The following is a 17736-nucleotide window of genomic DNA, read 5'->3' on the forward strand; positions in this document are numbered from 1 at the left end:
TGAGCCACCCAGGTGCCCCCATACCCCACTTGGTGCTTTTAAAATTCTCTTTATCATTACTTTTTGCCATTTTAATTATTATGAGTCTTGTTGTGGACATCTTTGGATTAATGCTGTTAGGGACTCTCTCTGTCCTCCTTCTGAGATGCCTATAACATAAATGTTATTACACTTGATGTCACAGTTTCCTTAACCTATTCTCACTTTTAATTTCTTTGCTCTTCAGCTTAGCTGATTTCCAAGATCACCATTGTCCAGTTAATTTCCCATTCTTCTGCATTCTCTAATCTGTTGGTTCTCTAGTGTATTTTTCATTTCAGTTATTGTATTCTTCAGCTCTGACTGGTTCTTTCTTACATTTTCTTTGTTGAAGTTGTTGTGCCCAGTTAACATCATTATGACCATTACTTTGAACTCTTCTAAAAAATTTTTATTGATTGATTCATGAGAGACACACAGAGAGAGAAGCAAAGACACAGGCAGAGGGAGAAGCAGGCTCCATGCAGGGAGCCTGATATGGGACTCGATCCCGGGTCTCCAGGATCAGGCCCTGGGCCGAAGGCGGCTCTAAACCACTGAACCACCCGGGCTGCCCTACTTTGAACTCTTCATCAGATTTATTGCTTATCTGTTTCATTTAGCTCTTTTTCCTTCATTTTTTTTTTTGTTTAATTTGGGACATATTCCACTGTATCGTCATTTTGTCTGTTTCTATGTATTAGATCACCTATGTCGTCTTGTCAAGAAAGACCAGAACCAGGGGTGTTTCCTTGAGTGTGCATTCACTCTCTTTTTGTGCCTAAGCCATGCTTGCTGTGGATGCACTGGCTAAAGGGGCTGGCCTTTAGCCCAGCCAGCTGCAATAACTCACATTGTCTGCTGCGGGAACACTAGGCAGGGTTCCCTGTAGTTTTGAGAGGCCTGGCTCATTGGTTGGCAGGGGTGGTACTATTTTGCTGTCTGAAATTAGCTTTTACTATAGCTATGGGCACAACAAATGGAAGAGCTTGCTCCTTGTATAGTCAGCTAAGAGACTCAGCTGCAGAAACTACAGGTGTGTAAGTATGTGGACTTATCTCCCCTTATCTCCAAGGCAGTAATCACTTTGGGGTAGTAGTGGTCCTAGCTTGGGTTACCCACCAGGTGTTTGGGGCAGGACCTGCTTTGGAGCCATGTTTGCTGAGGCCATTACATTGGGTGGGACAGACCTGAAGGGGAATGCCAGGGCTGGGCACACAGTGCTATCTAGCCTGGGAGAGGGGAAGAAAAATGGCATCTGTCAGATTATCCAGAGAAATCTCCTACAGATTACTGCCCTCTGGCATATGTTCTAAGATTACTCATTTTATTCATATATATCACAAATGCTTTGACTTAACTGAGTTATTGATGTTACTGGCGCTTTGAGAGTGCAAACTCAGTTTCCTTCTGGCTTTCCTGGAGTTAATTCAGAGAGCTTTAAAAATCAGCAGGGCTTAAGTTCCATTGATTTTACATAGCTAAATATGAGGACTTGTCTTCTAGGATGGGTCCCCAAGGCTTGGGGTGCCTAGTGTGGGGTCTGATCTTGCTCCTCCATGCTTGTGTGGCCCTCCTGTTTGTGGTTAGTTGCACTTGGGTTTGGTTCCTGATAGCATCTCCTTATATATGTGGCCTGCTCTCAACAAATAGCTGTGGAAAATCTATTCTTCAAGTCTTTAGGTGATTTTCAGAGCTTATTGCATAGATGTAGGTATTGGCTCAGTGTGTCCATGGAACAAGGTGAGCTCAGGAACTGCCTACTCTACCATCGTCCCTAGTTCCCTCCCAAAATCAAATTTGTTATTGATTTGTACATATTCTTCAGGCTGTAGGTGTCCTTAAGTCTAAAATGAGTCCCTTGTAGGCAGCAAATAGATGAGTCTTGCTTTTTTATCCAGTCTGAAACCCTGAGTCTTTTGATGGGATCATTAAGCCCATTCACGTTCAGAGTTACTATTGAAAGATATGAATGTAGTGTCATCATAATACCTATTCAGTCCTGTTTTTGTGGATTGTTTCCTTGGACTTCCTCTTTCTTTTACAGAGTCCCCCCTTAATATTTCTTGCAGAGCTGGCTTGGTCATCACATATTCTTTCAGTTTCTGCCTATCTTGGAAGCTCTTTATCTCTCCTTCTATTCTGAATGAGAGCCTTGCTGGATAAAGTATTCCTGACTGCATGTTCTTCTCATTTAGGACCCTGAATATATCCTGCCAGCCCTTTCTAGCCTGCCAGGTCTCTGTGGAGAGGTCTGTTGTTAATCTAATGTCTCTCCCATATAAGTTAGGGATCTCTTGTCTCTTGCTGCTTTAAAGATTTTCTCTTTATCTTTGAAATTTGTAAGTTTCACTATTAAATGTCGAGGTGTTGAACGGTTTTTATTAATTTTGGGGGAGGGCACCTGTCTATCTCCTGGATCTGAATGTCTGTTTGCCTCCCCAAGTTAGGGAAGTTCTCAGCTATGATTCGTTCAAATATGCCTTCTGGCCCTCTGTCTCACTCGGTTCTCTCTGGAACCCCAATTATTTGAAGATTTTTCCTTCTGAGGCTATCATTTATTTCCCTTAACCTTTCCTCATGGTCTTTTAATTGTCTCTTTTTTCCTCATCTTCCTTCCTTGCCATCAACTTGTCTTCTATGCTGCTCACTCTTTACCTCATTAACCCTCATCGTTAGGATCTCCAGTTTGGATTGCGTCTCATTTAATTGATTTTTAATCTTGGCCTGATTAGATCTAAATTCTGCAGTCATGAAGTCTCTTGAATCCTTTATGCTTTTTTCCAGAGCTACCAGTAGCTTTATAACTGTACTTCTGAATTGGCTTTGTGACATCTAATTGTAATCCAAATTCTGTAACTGTGGCAGAGAGTAATGTGTCTGCTTCTTCTTCTTCTTTTTTTTTTGTGGTGAGTTTTCCTTCTAGTAATTTTGTTCAGTGCAGAGTGGCTGTAAGAGCAGGCTGAGTCAAGAATATCAACCATGACCTTAGTAAATTTCACCCTAGATGATTTTGCCGAGATCAGAGACCCGAAATTGAAAACAAAGATCAGAATGAAATAAAACAAAAGGACCACTAATGTGAAAAACAAATTTTAAAGCAAAGTAATAAAAATAAAAGGCCAAGAATCTCAAAGAAGAAGAAAAAAAAGAGAGAAAAAAAGGAGAAAAAAGCAAAAGTAAAGAGGGAAAAAAAAGAAAAAAGAAAAAAGAAAAAAGAGAAGAACAAAAAAAGCGGGGGGGGGGGTACTGGGAGATGGTGGTGGTGACTAAGTTGTAGTGGAGGGAGAATGTAGTCTATCTGAGGGTCCTGTAGGAGGGTGATCCTCTTGGTTCTGAGTATATTAAGTTCTGTATGTTAGAAGATGCTCAGTCCCAAATTTATATACCAGAAATACTTGTAGAAAGCTCCAACATTTACCTTCAAAAACATAAATGAGATAAAAGAGGGGGGAAAACGGGAATGAGGAGAGAATATAATCTCACAGAATGAACCCGTATGGTATACCACTTGTTTCTGGGTGCATGCTGGTCATGTTTTAGAAGGTATTAACTTCTGCCATTATAGAACAAAATGAGGCAGAGAAAATAAAAAAACACAAAATAAAAAAAGCATATCTTGTATATCTCCCAAAATTAGGTTGAGTATGTTGAAGGGAATCTAGAAATGGAAAATATATCTAGGACCTTTAATAGTAGAAATGTGTAAGTCAAAAAGGAGGAAACTTAAAAATGAAGAGGTGGTAAAATATTGTAGTTAAGGTGGGAAAAGAGACAAAAAATTGCAAATTACAGTCTGATATAAAAAATGAGTTGTCCTGGAAAAAGAAAGAAAAAAATAAGAGGGCTACCCTCGGGTTCTATACACTGTAAATCCGTCGACTTCCCCTGGAGCTTTCTAGCACTGCTCGGTCAAGAACTTGCTCTTCCCCTATTCTCCCAGCTGGTCTTCTGGGGGAGCAGCTGCTGTGCTGATTCTCAGGTGTGCGCACCTGGGGGAGATGCTCCCCCCACCCCCGCTGCTGGGAGCTGTTTACCCCATGAGGCCCTGTTCCCTGGCGGCCCGCTCCGTCCCAGGCACACGGCGACACCGGGAGGAACACCACTGGCGGCGGCCAGGTCCCCAGCCCTGGAGTCAGCTCCCGCAGTAACCACCCGCAGTCTCCCAGTCCGCACTGGCCTGGATGCTCCCGGGGCCGGGCGCTAAGCTGCACAGCTCGGGGGCGCCTGGTGGCAGGAGCGTCCTCACCGTCCTGTGCCCTCCCCGCCTCCGTCTGTCCCGGGGGGAGCGCAGGATCCTGGGCTGTGTCCCCGGCGCCCCGGGACGGGGCCTGTGCTGCTGGAATCCTGCTCCTGGAATCCTGCGGGGCGCAGCCCCTCCGCCAGGAGCCCCCTGCCCCACCGGCTTCTCCCCGAGGCCCCGCCACGCTCCGGCCCTTTCCCGACATCGGCTGCGGGGTGGGTGGTGGGTGCGCTCTCCCCGGGCGCACCTCCTCTGCTGGTGACCCCGGGACACTGGAGGTGTCCCTGCCGCCCTGGGGATCTGCCCGGGTTCCCTGCTCAGCGCCTTTCTGTCTGGGAAGCCGGTGCGGGTTGTTAAAGTTCCCCGTCCCCGGGGCTGGGCTCTCCTGGCCCAGGCTCTCGCCGCCCCCCTTAGACCGGCTCCTCGCGCCCCCCCGCCACTGGATTCTTTTTAATTTTTTCCCGCCTTCCTGCCTTGTTAGAAGTGAAATCCCTCCTCTCTGTAGCGTTCCAGCTGTTCTCTCTTTAAATCTCAGGTAGGATCTGTGGGTGTTCAGGATGATTTGAAAGTTACCCAGGTGAGTTGGTGGGGCGTGAGCTGAGGACCCTACTCCTCCACCAGCTTGCCCCGCCTCTCGGCTTTTATGATATAGAGGTATGTTTCCTCTGTCCATACACTGTAGAGTTTTAACCAAGGAAGGATGCTGTATTTTGTTAAATACCTTTTCTGCATCAACTGAAAGGATCATATGGTTCTTGTTCTTTCTTTTATTAATGTGCTGTACCACATTGATTTTTTTGTGAATAATGAACTACTCTTGCCCAGGAATAAATCCCACTTGGTCTCAACGAGTAATCCTTTTAATGTACTGTTGGCTCCTATTGGCTAGTATCTTGGTGAGAACTTTTGCATCCATGTTCATCAAGGATATCGGTCTGTACTTCCCCTTCCCTTTGGTGGAGTCTTTGTCTGGTTCTAGGATTGAGGTAATGCTGGCCTCATAGGAGTTTGGAAGTTTTCTTTCCATTTCTATTGTTTGGTACAGCTTCAAAAGGATAAGTATTAGTTCTCTTTAAATGTTTGGTGGAAGCCATCTGGGCCTGGACTCTTGTTTTTTGGAAGACTTTGATTACTGTTTCCACTTCCTTGCTAGTTATGGAGCTGTTCAGATTTTCTCTTCCTATTTCAGTGGGTATCCTTATCTTGATCTTAGAGAAAAAGCTTTTTGCTTTTTACCCTTGAGTATAACATTAGTTGGGGGCTTATGTTACATAGCCTTTATTATATAAGGTACTTTTCATCTATACCTACTTTGTTGAGCAATTTTTAACCATAAATGAACATTGAATTTCATCAAATGCTTTTTCTCTACCTATTGAAATGATTATATGATTTTTATCTTTCATTTTGTTAATGTGGTGTATCATGATTTATTTGTGCATCTAGACCCATGTATTTCTGGAGTAAATCCCATTTGATAATAGCATATGATCCCTTTAATGTGTTGTTGACTTCAGTGGGCTAATGATGCAAAAATTCTCAACAAAAATGTTCATCAGGGATACTGGCCTGTGATTTTTTTTTCATTGTGTCCTTGTCTGGTTTTGGTGTGGAGGTAATACTGATCTTGTAAAATGAGTTTGGGAATGTTCCCTACTCTTTAATTTTTTGGAAGAGTTTGAGAAGGATACGTTTTGCATATTCTTCAAATGTCTGGTTAGTAATAAAGAGATTGACTTAGTAATCATAAAACTCCAAAAAATAAAACTCCAAGATCAGATGGCTTTACTGGTGAATTTTACCAGTCTAGACTTTTTATTTCTTCATGATTCATTCTTGGAAGATTTTGTTTCTAGCAATTTGCCTATTTCTTCCATGTTTTCCAATTTTTTGACTATAAGAGACTACTATATACAATTATATGTCTTTTCCATTTCTTTATCATTTGTAATTTCTAACTTTCAGTCATCTTTTTCTTAGAGCCTAAAGTGACAATATAAAAAAAATCAAACTAAGAATTGGTTCTTTGAAAAGATAAGATTGGCAAATCTTTGGTAACTCACCATTTCATTTGTTTCTGCTTTAATCTTTATTATTTCCATTCTTCTAATTTTTGGCTTCATTTCTTGTTCCTTTAGGTATAACATTTGATTGTGTATTTGAGATTTTTCTTCTTTCTTGAGGTAAGCTTGTATCATTATAGTCCTTCCCCTCAGAATTGCTATGCTACATTCCATAGATTTTTGGCATGCTATATTTTCATATTTATTTGTCTCAAAGTATTTTTAAATTTCTTCTTTGATTTCTTCATTGACCCACTGGTTGTTAAAGTAGCGTGTTGTTTAATCTCCATATATTCATGATTTTCCAGTTTTCTCTTTGTAATTGATAACTAGCTTTATATAATTATGGTTGGAAAAATGCTTGATATGATTTCAATCTTAAATTTATTGAGACTTGTTTTGTGGCCTAACATATAATCTATCCTGGAGACTGTTTTGTGTGCACTTAATGTATATTTTGTTGCCTTTGGGTGGAATTTTCCATATATATTTAATCCATCTGGCCTAACATGTCATTTAAGGCTGATGTTTCATTACTGATTTTATTTTCTTTTTTTAAAGATTTTATTTATTTATTTATTTATTTATTTATTTATTTATTTATTTATGAGAGAGAGAGAGAGAGAAGAGAGAGAAGCAGAGACACAGGCAGAGAGAGAAGCAGGCCCCATGCAGAAGCCTGATGTTGGACTCAGTCCCGGAACTCCAGGATCACGCCCTGGGCCGAAGGCAGGCGCTAAACCGCTAAGCCACCCAGGGATCCCCATTACAGATTTTCCGTCTGAATGATCTATTTATTCATTGATTTAAGAGGGGGTATTATGGTCTCCTACTATCATTGTTTTGTTGTTAATTTCTCCCCTTAGATCTGTTAAATGTTCGCTTTATATAGTTAGATAATTCTATGTTGGGTAAGTAAATATTTACCAATGTCACATCTTCTTGTTTGACTTTTTAATTACAGTATTTGTTTGAAAGACAAAGAGGAACATTATCTAATGATAAGAGTCTATTTTCTAAGTATAGCTACTTTTGGTTTCCATTTTTTATGAAATACCTGTTCTATCCCTTAACTTTCAGCTTATGTCCTTACATTTGAGTTGAGTCTATTGTAAGCAGCATATAAATGAGTCTTCATCACTACTTTAAAAAGTATTCTTTTAATTTTTTTGAAGTGTAATTAACATGATGTTACATTAGTTTCAGGTGTACAAAATGATTCAGCAATTGTATACATTTCTTATTGCTCAACAAGGTAACTGTATTATTAATCCTCCTTATTTATTTCACCCATCCCTTTCACCCACCTCCCCTCTGGCAACCACCAGTCTGTTTTTTTGTATTTAAAAGTCTGATTTTTTTCTTTTCTTTTTTTCATTTGTTAAATGAAATAAATTTCATATAAGTGAAATCATATTGTATCTGTTTTTCCCTGACTGACAAATAACTTGACATTATAACCTACAGGTCTAGCCATATTGTCAAATGGTTAGCTCTCATTCTTTTTTACAGCTGAGTAATATTCCAGCATGCGCACACACATGTATGTATGTTCATCACATCTTTATTCATCTATTGCTGGACATGGGTTGCTTCCATATCTTGGCTTTTGTAAATAATGCTGGCAATAAAAATAGGAGTACATATATCTTTTACAAATTAGTGTTTTTTCTTTGGGTATATGCCCACTGGTGGAATTACTGGATCATATGGTAATTCATTTTTTAATTTTTTGAGTAAGAGCCATACTGTTTTCCACAATGGTTGCATCAATTTACATTCCCACCAATAATGCATGAGGGTTTCCTTTTCTCCACATCCTTATCTATACTTATTATTTCTTGTCCTTTTGATACTAGCCTATTCTGGCAAAACCTATAATGGTTTTGATATCTATTTCCCTGTAACTAGTGATATTGGGAATCTTGGACTATCTGTATATCTTCTTTAAAAAAATGTCTATTCAGGTCCTCTACCTGTTTCTCCAATCAGGATTTCTTTCTCTCTCTCTTTTCTCTCTCATGTTGCATTGTATGAATTCTGTATTTATTTCAGGTATTATCACCTTATTGGATTTATCTGCAAATATCTTTTTTCATTCATCAAGTTGTCTTTTCATTTTGTTTGTTTCCTTTGTGGTGTAAAATTTATTTTATTTTATTTAGTCCTAATAGTTTATTTTTACTTTTCTTATGTGTGTGTGCCTGAAGATACATATTCATAAGAATGTTGCTAAGGCTGATGTCCAATTGAGTACTGCCTATGTTTTGAGTTTTATGGTTTCAGGTCTGACATTGAGGTCTTGAATCCATTTTGAGTTTATTTTTGTATATTGTTTTAAAAAGTGATCCAGTTTCATTCTTTTCCATGTAGCTGTGCAGTTTTCCCAATACCACTTATTGAAGAGACAGTCTTTTCCCCATTGTATATTCTTACTTCTGATGTCATAGATTAATTGATCATATATACATGGGTTTATTTATCTTCTTTTCCATTGACCTCTGTGTCTATTTTTATGCCAGCACCATACTGTTTTGATTACTATAGATGTTTATCTTGAAATCTGTGATTGTAATACCTACAGCTTTGTTCTTCTCCATCAAAATTGCTTTGGTAGTTCCAGGTATTCTGTGGTTTCATACCAATTTTGAGATTATTTTATCTATTTTGTGAAAAATACTTAGTATTTTGATGAGGATTGCATTGAATCTTTAGAGCTTTGGGTACTATGGACCTTTAACAATATTAATTTTTCTGATCCATAAACATGGGGTGTCTTTCACTATCTCTTGGTGTCATTTTCAATTTCTTTCATCAATGTCTTATAGTTTTCAGAGTGTAAATCTTTGACCTCCTTTGTTAAATTTATTCCTAGGTATTTTGGGGGTGTGTGTGTAATTATAAATAGGATTGTTTTCTTAATTCCTTTCTGCTACTTAATTATTAATGTATCGCAATGTAACAGATTTCTATCTATTTATTTTGTATTTATAAGTTTACTGAATTACTGGTTCTAATAATTTTGGGGTGGAGCCTTTCAGGTTTTGTATATATAGTGTGTCAGCTGCCAATAGGGATAGTTTTACTTCTTCCTTATTAATTTGGATGTTTTCATTTTTCTTATGTGGTTGCTGTGGCTAGGACTTCCAACACTATGTTGAATAAAATTGGTGAGAGTGGATATCCTTGTATTCCTTCTGATTTGAGAGGAAGACCTTTCAGTTTTTCACCACTGACTATGATGTTAGAAGTGGATTTGTCATATACAGCCTCAATCATGTTGAGGTATGTTTCCTTACTTTTTGAGCATTTTTATCATAAATGGATTTGAATTTTGTCCATTGTTTTTTCTGCATCAATTGCAATGCATCTATCCTTTTTGTTACTGTGGCGTATCATATTGATTGATTTGCAGATGTTAAACCATATTGTATTCCTGCATTAAATCACACTTGACTGTGGTGGGTCATCCTATTAATGCATTGTTGAATTCTGTTTATTTTCTTGAAGACTTTTGCATCTATGTTCATCAGAGATATTGGCCTACAGTGTTTGTTTTGTTGTAGTGTCTCTGTCCAGTTGCAATATCAAGGTAATGCTGGCTTCATTGAATTTGGAAGCATTCTTTCCTCCTCTCATTCTAACTATTCAAAAAAAAAGAAGAAGAAGGATAAGTATTAACTCTTCTTGAAATTTTAGTATATTGTACACTGGAACAATATTACACTGTATGTTCACTAGTTAGATTTTGAATAAACACTTTTAAAAAGTTTAGTAGAATTCACTTGTAAAGCTACTGAATTTTTGTTTTCATTGTTTTTCACTGATTTAATTTGTTAATAATTGGTCATCCATATCTTCTTGATTCAGTCTTAGAAGACTGTTTCTAGGAATTAATCCATTTCTTCTAGGTTCTTTATTTGTTGGCATATAATTTTGTGAGGTAGTCTCATAATCTGTTATATTTCTCTGGTGTTGGTGTAATTTATCTTCATTTCTGATTTTGAGTGTTTTTTCTTGATGAGCCTGGCTAAAGGTTTTTCAATGATCTTTTCAAAGAACCAGCTCTTAAAGATTAAAAGGCGAGAAAAGATCAACGATACTATTTCATTTACTTCCACTGTAATCTTTATTATTTCCTTCCTTCTACTAACTTCAAGCTTTATTGCTAATTAGTGTTCTTTTCTGCTTTCTTTAACATTTCCTATAGGGCAACTTTAGTGGTGAAGAACTCCTTTAGCATTTTCTTCTCTGGAAAACTCTTTATATTCTTTTCAAACCTGAATTATAACCTTGCTGGATAGAATAATAGTGGTTGGAAGTTTTTTTACTTCCAACGTTTTGAATTTATCATGCCACTAACTATTGGTCTGCAAAATTTCTGAGAAATCTGGTGATAGTCTTATGTATTCACTTGTACATAACAAGTTGTCAATAGTTAGACAAGAGAAAAATATTTTGTCTGAACCAAAGCTGAGGGCATCACAATGCTGGATTTCAAGCTGAACTGTAAGATTCTAATTAAAATGTGTCTTGGTGTGGGTCTCTTTGGATTTATCATGTTTGGAAAGTTCTGGGCTTCCAGGACCTAGATGTGTTTTCTTCCCCATATTAGGGAAGTTTTCAAATAACTTTTCTGCCCCTTTGTTTTCCTCTCCTTTTAGGACCCCTATAATGTGAATGTTCTTCCCCTTGATATTGTCTCATAGGTTTCCTAAGCTATCTTACTTTTTAATTTTTCTTTTTGCTGCTCTGTTTGGGTGAGCTCTGCCATCTTATTTTTCATATCACTAATTCTTCTGCTTCATCTACTCTGCTGTTGAACACCTCTAGTGTATTTTTCTGTTCAGTGTTTCATTCTTTAGCTCTGCCATGTTTGCTACTTTATTTTCTTTTTCTTTGTTGAAGTTTTCACTGTGTTCATCTATCCTCCCAAATCTGATAAGCATCTTTATGACCATTGCTTTGAAGTCTTTTTTTTTTTTTTAAGTTTTTGTCAGGTAAATTACTTCTCTCTCTTTAAATATATTTTTTTCCCCTGGGGCTTTGTCTTATTCTTTTGTTTATAACCTATCCCTGTTTCTTCATTTTGTTTGAATCTGTTTGGGAGAGGTAGCTGTTTCACCTAACACCTAGAAACAGTCTTGAGGGCTGACCCTATGTGGGCAATGAATCTTATCAATTAACCTTACCCTAATTCTTGTGTTTTTCTTAATTGTGCCTCCTAATGGCTGAGTAATATTCCGTTGTGTATATATATCACATCTTCTTTATCCATCCACCATTTGCTTCAACTGGATGGAACTGGAGGGTATTATGCTGAGTGAAGTAAGTCAATCGGAGAAGGACAAACATTATATGGTTTCACTCATACAGGGAATATAAGAAACAGTGAAAGGAGTTATAAGGGACAGGAGGGAAAATGACTGGAAAATATCAGAGAGGGTGACAAAACATAAGAGACTCCTAACTCTGGGAAACGAACAAGGGGTAGTGGAAGGGGAGGTGGGCTTGGGGATGGGGTGACTGGGTGACAGGCACTGAGGGGGCACTTGATGGGTTGAGCACTGGGTGTTATACTATATGTTGGCAAATTGAACTCCAATAAAAAATATACAAAGATTGTGGGGCACAGATCCCATTCCCCTCAGGGAGAAGTTCTGTATTTTTGAGACCCCTTCCCTCTGTTGGGTTGCCACCCTAGAGATGGGGTTTTTGATGAGACTGCATTTCTGCTTCTCTTACTCATTTTGATGTTGTTCTTTATCTTTTGCTGTGGAGTAACTGTTAAGCTAGTTTTCAGAAGAAATTGTTCTATATGTAGCTTTAAGTTTATTGTCTGTCAGAGAGGAGTTCAGGATCTTCCTACGCTTGAACATCTTGAACTGACTTTTCTCTTATTTCTTAATGTAGGCATTTATTACTATAAACTTTTCTTAGAATTGCTTTTGTAGTATCTCCTAGATTTTGACATTTTTAAACAAATGGAAGCACAACATAGTTCTAGATTTTCTTTTGAATTTTTTGACACATTGGTTGTTCTGGTGTGTATTGTTTAATCTTGAGATGATTCCTAGTTTAATATCATTGTGGTTTGAAATCATACCAAGTATCTAATTTAAATTTGCCAAGACTTGTTTTGTAACCAATTATGTAACCTATCCTGGTGAATGTATCATGTGAACTTGAGAAAAATGTATATTCTGCTGCTGTTGAATGGACTGCTCTATTTATGTTGTTCTAATTGGTCTAAAGTTCAAGACCATTGTTCCCTGATTGGTAGTGAAATCCCCTACTTCTATTTTATTATTTTCTCCCCTCTGATCTGTTAGTATTTGCTTAATATAATCACATCTTCTGATGTTAGTCACAAATATATTTGATTTACCTTCTAGTCAAATTGATGCCCAGATCATTATATAATGACCATGGTTGGTTATTGTTTTGTTTTATAACTACCTCTGCTGTCTTTTGGTTTCTACTTTCATGGAATATGTTTTGCTCTCTCTTCAGTTTGAGTTTATGTGTGTCCTGAAAGCTGAAGTCTCTTCTAGGCAGCATATAACTAGGTCTTGTTTTTGTATCCATCCATCTCTTTGCCTTTTGATTGGATAATTCAGCCCATTAAGATTTAGATGACAGGAGTGAAGTGTCTTTACCTATCATTATTCTGTTTTCTGGCTGTATTATAATTCTGCTTTTCTAGTCCTCCTTTCTTGCTGCCTTCCTTTTATAAATTAATCATTTTTCACAGTGGTATGCTTTAATTCCCTTCTATTTATTTTCTGTGTAACTTGTCAATTTTTGCTTTGAAGTTTTATGTAAGCCTCAGGGAATCACAAATGATCAGTGTAAAATATAGTCATATACAAAAAAAAAATATATAGTCATATACATAACTTTAATGACATACAAAAATTCTTTTTACTCCCCCCTTATATCACCATTTATATCTTTGTATATTGTGTATGCATTAACAATTTGTTAAAGCTATACCTATCTTTAATCTTTTGTCCCTTAATCTACTGATGTGTTAACTACTTAATTCTAATATACAGTATTACAGCATTAGGACATTCTGACTGTACTTTACCAGTGTAAGAAACATTATCTGTTTTCAATTTACTAGTATGTATACTTTTATTTCAGATTGAAGAACTTCATTCAGCATTTCTTATAAGGCAGGTAAACTGGTGATAAACTCCTTAGCCTTTGTTAGGGAAGGTTTTACCTGGCAAATTTATCCTTTAGAAATGAAGGTCAGATAAAGTATTATTGGTTGGAGGTTTCTTTTTAACACCTTAAATATATTATCCCATTCTCTACCGGCCAGAAATATCTCTACTCATAAATCCACTGGTAGCCCCATGTGTATTCCTTTGTATTTCTTATCTTACTGCTTTAAAAATTATTTGTGATTGGCTTTAGATAGTTTTATTATGTGTCTTGGAGAAAATAGTTTTGGATTGAAATTTCACAGTGACCTATTAGGTTCAGAAAAAATATATAAAAAAAAAAACAAAACTTGGATATCCAAATTTCTCCCTAGTTTGGGAGGGTCTCAGCCATTGTTTAATATTTATACTCTCTTCTCCCACTGGGACTCCAGTGATATGTATATTATTTTATGGGGGCAGGGCAAGTATCAAGGACTCACTCATAGTTGCAGGGGCCTTAGCTATTGGCTTTCTCCCTTGTGGTTGCACATTTAAGTGAGGAAGAGTGATAGGAGTTAGTGTAGGGATGTGCATGTGCACAACTGGAAGAAATAGCTACAGAATTGGTGTGGTGGTGCAGGCAGGGCCAGATCCAGACTCATAGCCAAATCCTCTGCAGGTGCTTATCAGTGTATTCACCTGTGGCTGCACAGCCCCTCCACCCTCACCATCGGGCATGTACAAAGCAGTGGAAGCTGATGACAGTAGTCAGGCTGGATGGCATGCAGGTACAGAGCTGGAGAGGTTAGCCCAGAGTACAGGCCCAGTGGTGGTAGTCAGCCTAAGAGACTTAGGTTGTCTTCTTGCATTCATACAACTACAGCAGCCTGAGCTGGCTTTGAGCACAGCTGCTGGGCTCCGGTGAGTACAGGAAAAAACTTACGTGGCTGACATTTTATAATTTGGCCAGAGAGACCTTGGGTAGCTATAGTTATGGGTCCTGGACTCTCTTCGGGAAAAAGGAGTAGGGAAGGATTCAAGTGGCTGGTGTCCGTTAATTAGAATAACTATGGGGCATAAGTGGGTGAAATCTGAAAGGTGTCTGCAGTGGCTAGTGGTAGTAAGTCTACAGTGCAGGTCGCTAGGAACTGTGATTTCTCAGTTACAGGGCTCCTAGTGGTAGCTTCGTCTTTTCTTCTTTGTTCCTAGCATTTCTCCCCATCCCAGAGAACTCTCTGAGAGCTATTTTTGTTCATGGATAGCTGCCTAATTGTTGATCATTGAGAAACTAGGGTCTCCTATATTGTTATTTTGGTGATATCATAGGATATTGAGTGGTTTAAAGTGATATATAAGTTGACAGGGAGTGGACTATGGTCTTTTGATGCATCAGTGTGGCCAGGCTACAGTCCTCAGTTATTCAAATATTAATTACATCTGCAAAATATCTTCACAGAAGCATGCAAAGCACATAATCAGTTAACTTTACAGGCCGGATTTTAATCTCCCTTACTTAAAGATACCTAAAATAATCAGTTTAAAGGACTTAAAAGCAGTGTTGAAGTTACCCACAGGCATAGTTTTATCTTCAAGTGAATTTCAGCCATGTCTAATAGTTCCAACTTACTCTTCCTGGCAGTCTGCCCTATAGATTTTGGATTTCCCTTATCAACCTCCAGAATTGAACCACCTAATTCATTGAAACTGATATGTTACTTTGTCTCCTATTGGTTCTGTTTCTCTGATTAAACCTTGACACATTTTCTTAAGTATTTGATTAACTAGAGAGGGAGAAGAGTGCCTGGGTGTCTCTTCAGTTAAATATCTGCCTTCAGCTCAGATCATGATCTCAGATTCCTGTGATCACCCCATGTCAGGCTCCTTGCCCTGTGGGGAGTCGGCTTGTCTCTCTCTCCTTCTTTCTCTCAAATAAATAAATAAAATCTTAAACAACAACAACACAAAAGGAGAGAATGAGAATGACTTATACCATCTTATCCCTTACCCATCTGAATCTTCAATGTCAGTTGTCCCATGATTTATCTTCTGCCATCTTGTGATGATACTTGGAAGTTTACAATCATGACTGCTCAAGGAATGCTCCTGAAAGTTTTTAAGAATTCTGTGAGTCACCATCTCATAAGAAAATAGGAAATCAGAGAAATGCATTTCACTTGGTTGTTATCTAAGCCTATTTCTTCAATAATTGGAGTTGAGTACCTAAATATGTAATGTGTTACCCTTGTAGCTGAAAATATACTTTAAAATGTAAATATTTTGTGGCAACACTCAGAATAAGTGTTCATTTCTTTAAAGTTTAAAAGTAGAAAAGTTATACCTTCTCTGCAGGAAAGCTTTATGTATTTATCTTGAGGTTCAAAGTCAAGTTCTTCCTTCCTTTCCCCATCCCACTCAATCAATGTCTCCTGTCAAAAGGTCCTAAGGTCATGCTTCAGAAAGGCTGAGCAAACAAAAGTGAACATAAAGGCTTGTAGAAGCACAAGAGTTATTTTGTAAAAACTTACACAAAACATGTACATTATAATAAAGTTCCCTTTTATACTAAAAAGTCTTGGTCACTTTTCATTGAAAGTCTACATATTTCTTAATGCATGCCTAGTATTCTATACTATGAATGAACCATGATTTAATTTTCTCCTTATTGGTAAACATATAGGTTTGTCTAGCTTCTTGACAATTAAAAAATAATACACTGAACAAACTTACAACTCTAGCCTTGCTACGTGCCAGTATTTCTGTAGGGTAGATTATTAGAACAGTAACAACCTCTTTTCAATACTGATGCTGAGTAACTCAGCATGCAAGAGGTAACAAATCTAGCCTAGGACAGTGCTTAAGTTTTCTCTTATATCTGTCTACCCTTCAGTTTGTACAGTTAAAGAAAAGTGTGACCATGGAAGTATTCTGTGTGAATCTCCAAGAAATGACTTTCCATTCAACTGCTATGAGTACAAATGGTGGGACAACTTCTAGCTGTGGTCCTTGAGCAAGCATGGTTTTCTTGGGTAGCCCCCAGCTGATGACAAAGCATTGCAGTTTTAACTCAGAGCAATTTCTGCCCAAATGTGTGACCCTGCTAATAGCAATCTTTAATGTGGAGGTTTCTCTTGGGTTGGCTGGAACTTTGGATCACAGTGAAGTCTTTCCCTTTCACACTAGCTAGATCTGCACAGCTGCTTGAAGGATTTCCTTCTCATGAACCTATGGCACAGGGGATTTTCAGATGTGATTATTGAGGATGATGAGATGGGGACATAGCATTGGGTCTACCCAGATAATCCAAGGTAATCACATGGGTTCTTGTAAGAAGGGAAATTGGTCAGAAGGAGAGGAGGTAGAGGTTAGAGTAAGTCAAGGCCACAAGCCAAGGAATATAAGCAGCCTCTTGGAAGATGGATAAAATAAGGAAAGTGGGTACAAAATACAAGCTGAGGTAGAACAGATTAAGCAGACTTTAAAATAAAGACTGCAATAAGAGACAAGGGCATTATATAATGATAAAGGGATCAATCCAAAAGGAAGATATAACAATTATAAATATCTATGAACCCAATATAGAAGTACCTAAATGCATAAAGCAGGTATTAACAAAGAAGGAATTGATTATAATAGAATAACAGGGGATTTTAATACCTCACTTATATCATTGGATAGATCACTCAGACAGAAAATCAGCAAAGAAAGTGGTTTTGAACAACACATTAGGCCAGATGATCCTAACAGATATATGCTGAACAACCCAGTCCAAAACAGCAGAAAACACATTCTAAGTGCACCTGGAACAGTCTCTAGGATCAATCACATGGTACGCCACAAAACAAAGCTTAATAAAATTTAAGAAGATTGCAATTATACCAAGCATCTTTTCTTTTTTTTTTAAAAAAAAATATTATTTATTTATTTATTTCATGAGAGACAGAGAGAGAGGCAGAGACACAGGAAGAGGGAGAGGCAGGCTCCATGCAGGGAGCCCGACGTGGGACTCGACCCCGGGTCTCCAGGATCAGGCCCTGGGCTGAAGGCGGTGCTAAACCACTGGGCCACTGGGGCTGCCCCCCCAAGCATCTTTTCTGACCACAATGTTATAAAGCTGGAATTACAAGAAAATAATTGGACAATACACAAAGTCATGAAGGCCTACATACTACTGAACAACCAGTGAGTCAATGAAGACCTTGAATAGGAAATCAAAATATCATAAAACAACAAAAATGGAAACATACCTCTTTTGCTG

General features: G+C 38.0%; 2 long non-coding RNA genes across 3 annotated transcripts in view; one reads left to right on the top strand and one right to left on the bottom strand.

Moving 5' to 3' along the window:
• LOC144304132 (uncharacterized) overlaps positions 1–17736 on the bottom strand; it is a 72080-nt gene that overhangs the window by 16006 nt on the left and 38338 nt on the right. The window contains exons 2-3 of the long non-coding RNA XR_013371098.1: positions 15820–15942; positions 15487–15584 (exon numbers count right to left, since the gene is read on the bottom strand). This is a non-coding gene — a long non-coding RNA (uncharacterized LOC144304132). The remainder of the gene's footprint in view (positions 1–15486; positions 15585–15819; positions 15943–17736) is intronic.
• LOC144304131 (uncharacterized) overlaps positions 895–17736 on the top strand; it is a 138936-nt gene continuing 122094 nt past the window's right edge. For both annotated transcript variants that reach the window (XR_013371096.1, XR_013371097.1), the window contains exons 1-2: positions 895–1054; positions 6400–6444. This is a non-coding gene — a long non-coding RNA (uncharacterized LOC144304131). The remainder of the gene's footprint in view (positions 1055–6399; positions 6445–17736) is intronic.

Source organism: Canis aureus, chromosome 33 (genome assembly GCF_053574225.1).
Source record: "Canis aureus isolate CA01 chromosome 33, VMU_Caureus_v.1.0, whole genome shotgun sequence".
Lineage (NCBI taxonomy): Eukaryota > Metazoa > Chordata > Mammalia > Carnivora > Canidae > Canis > Canis aureus.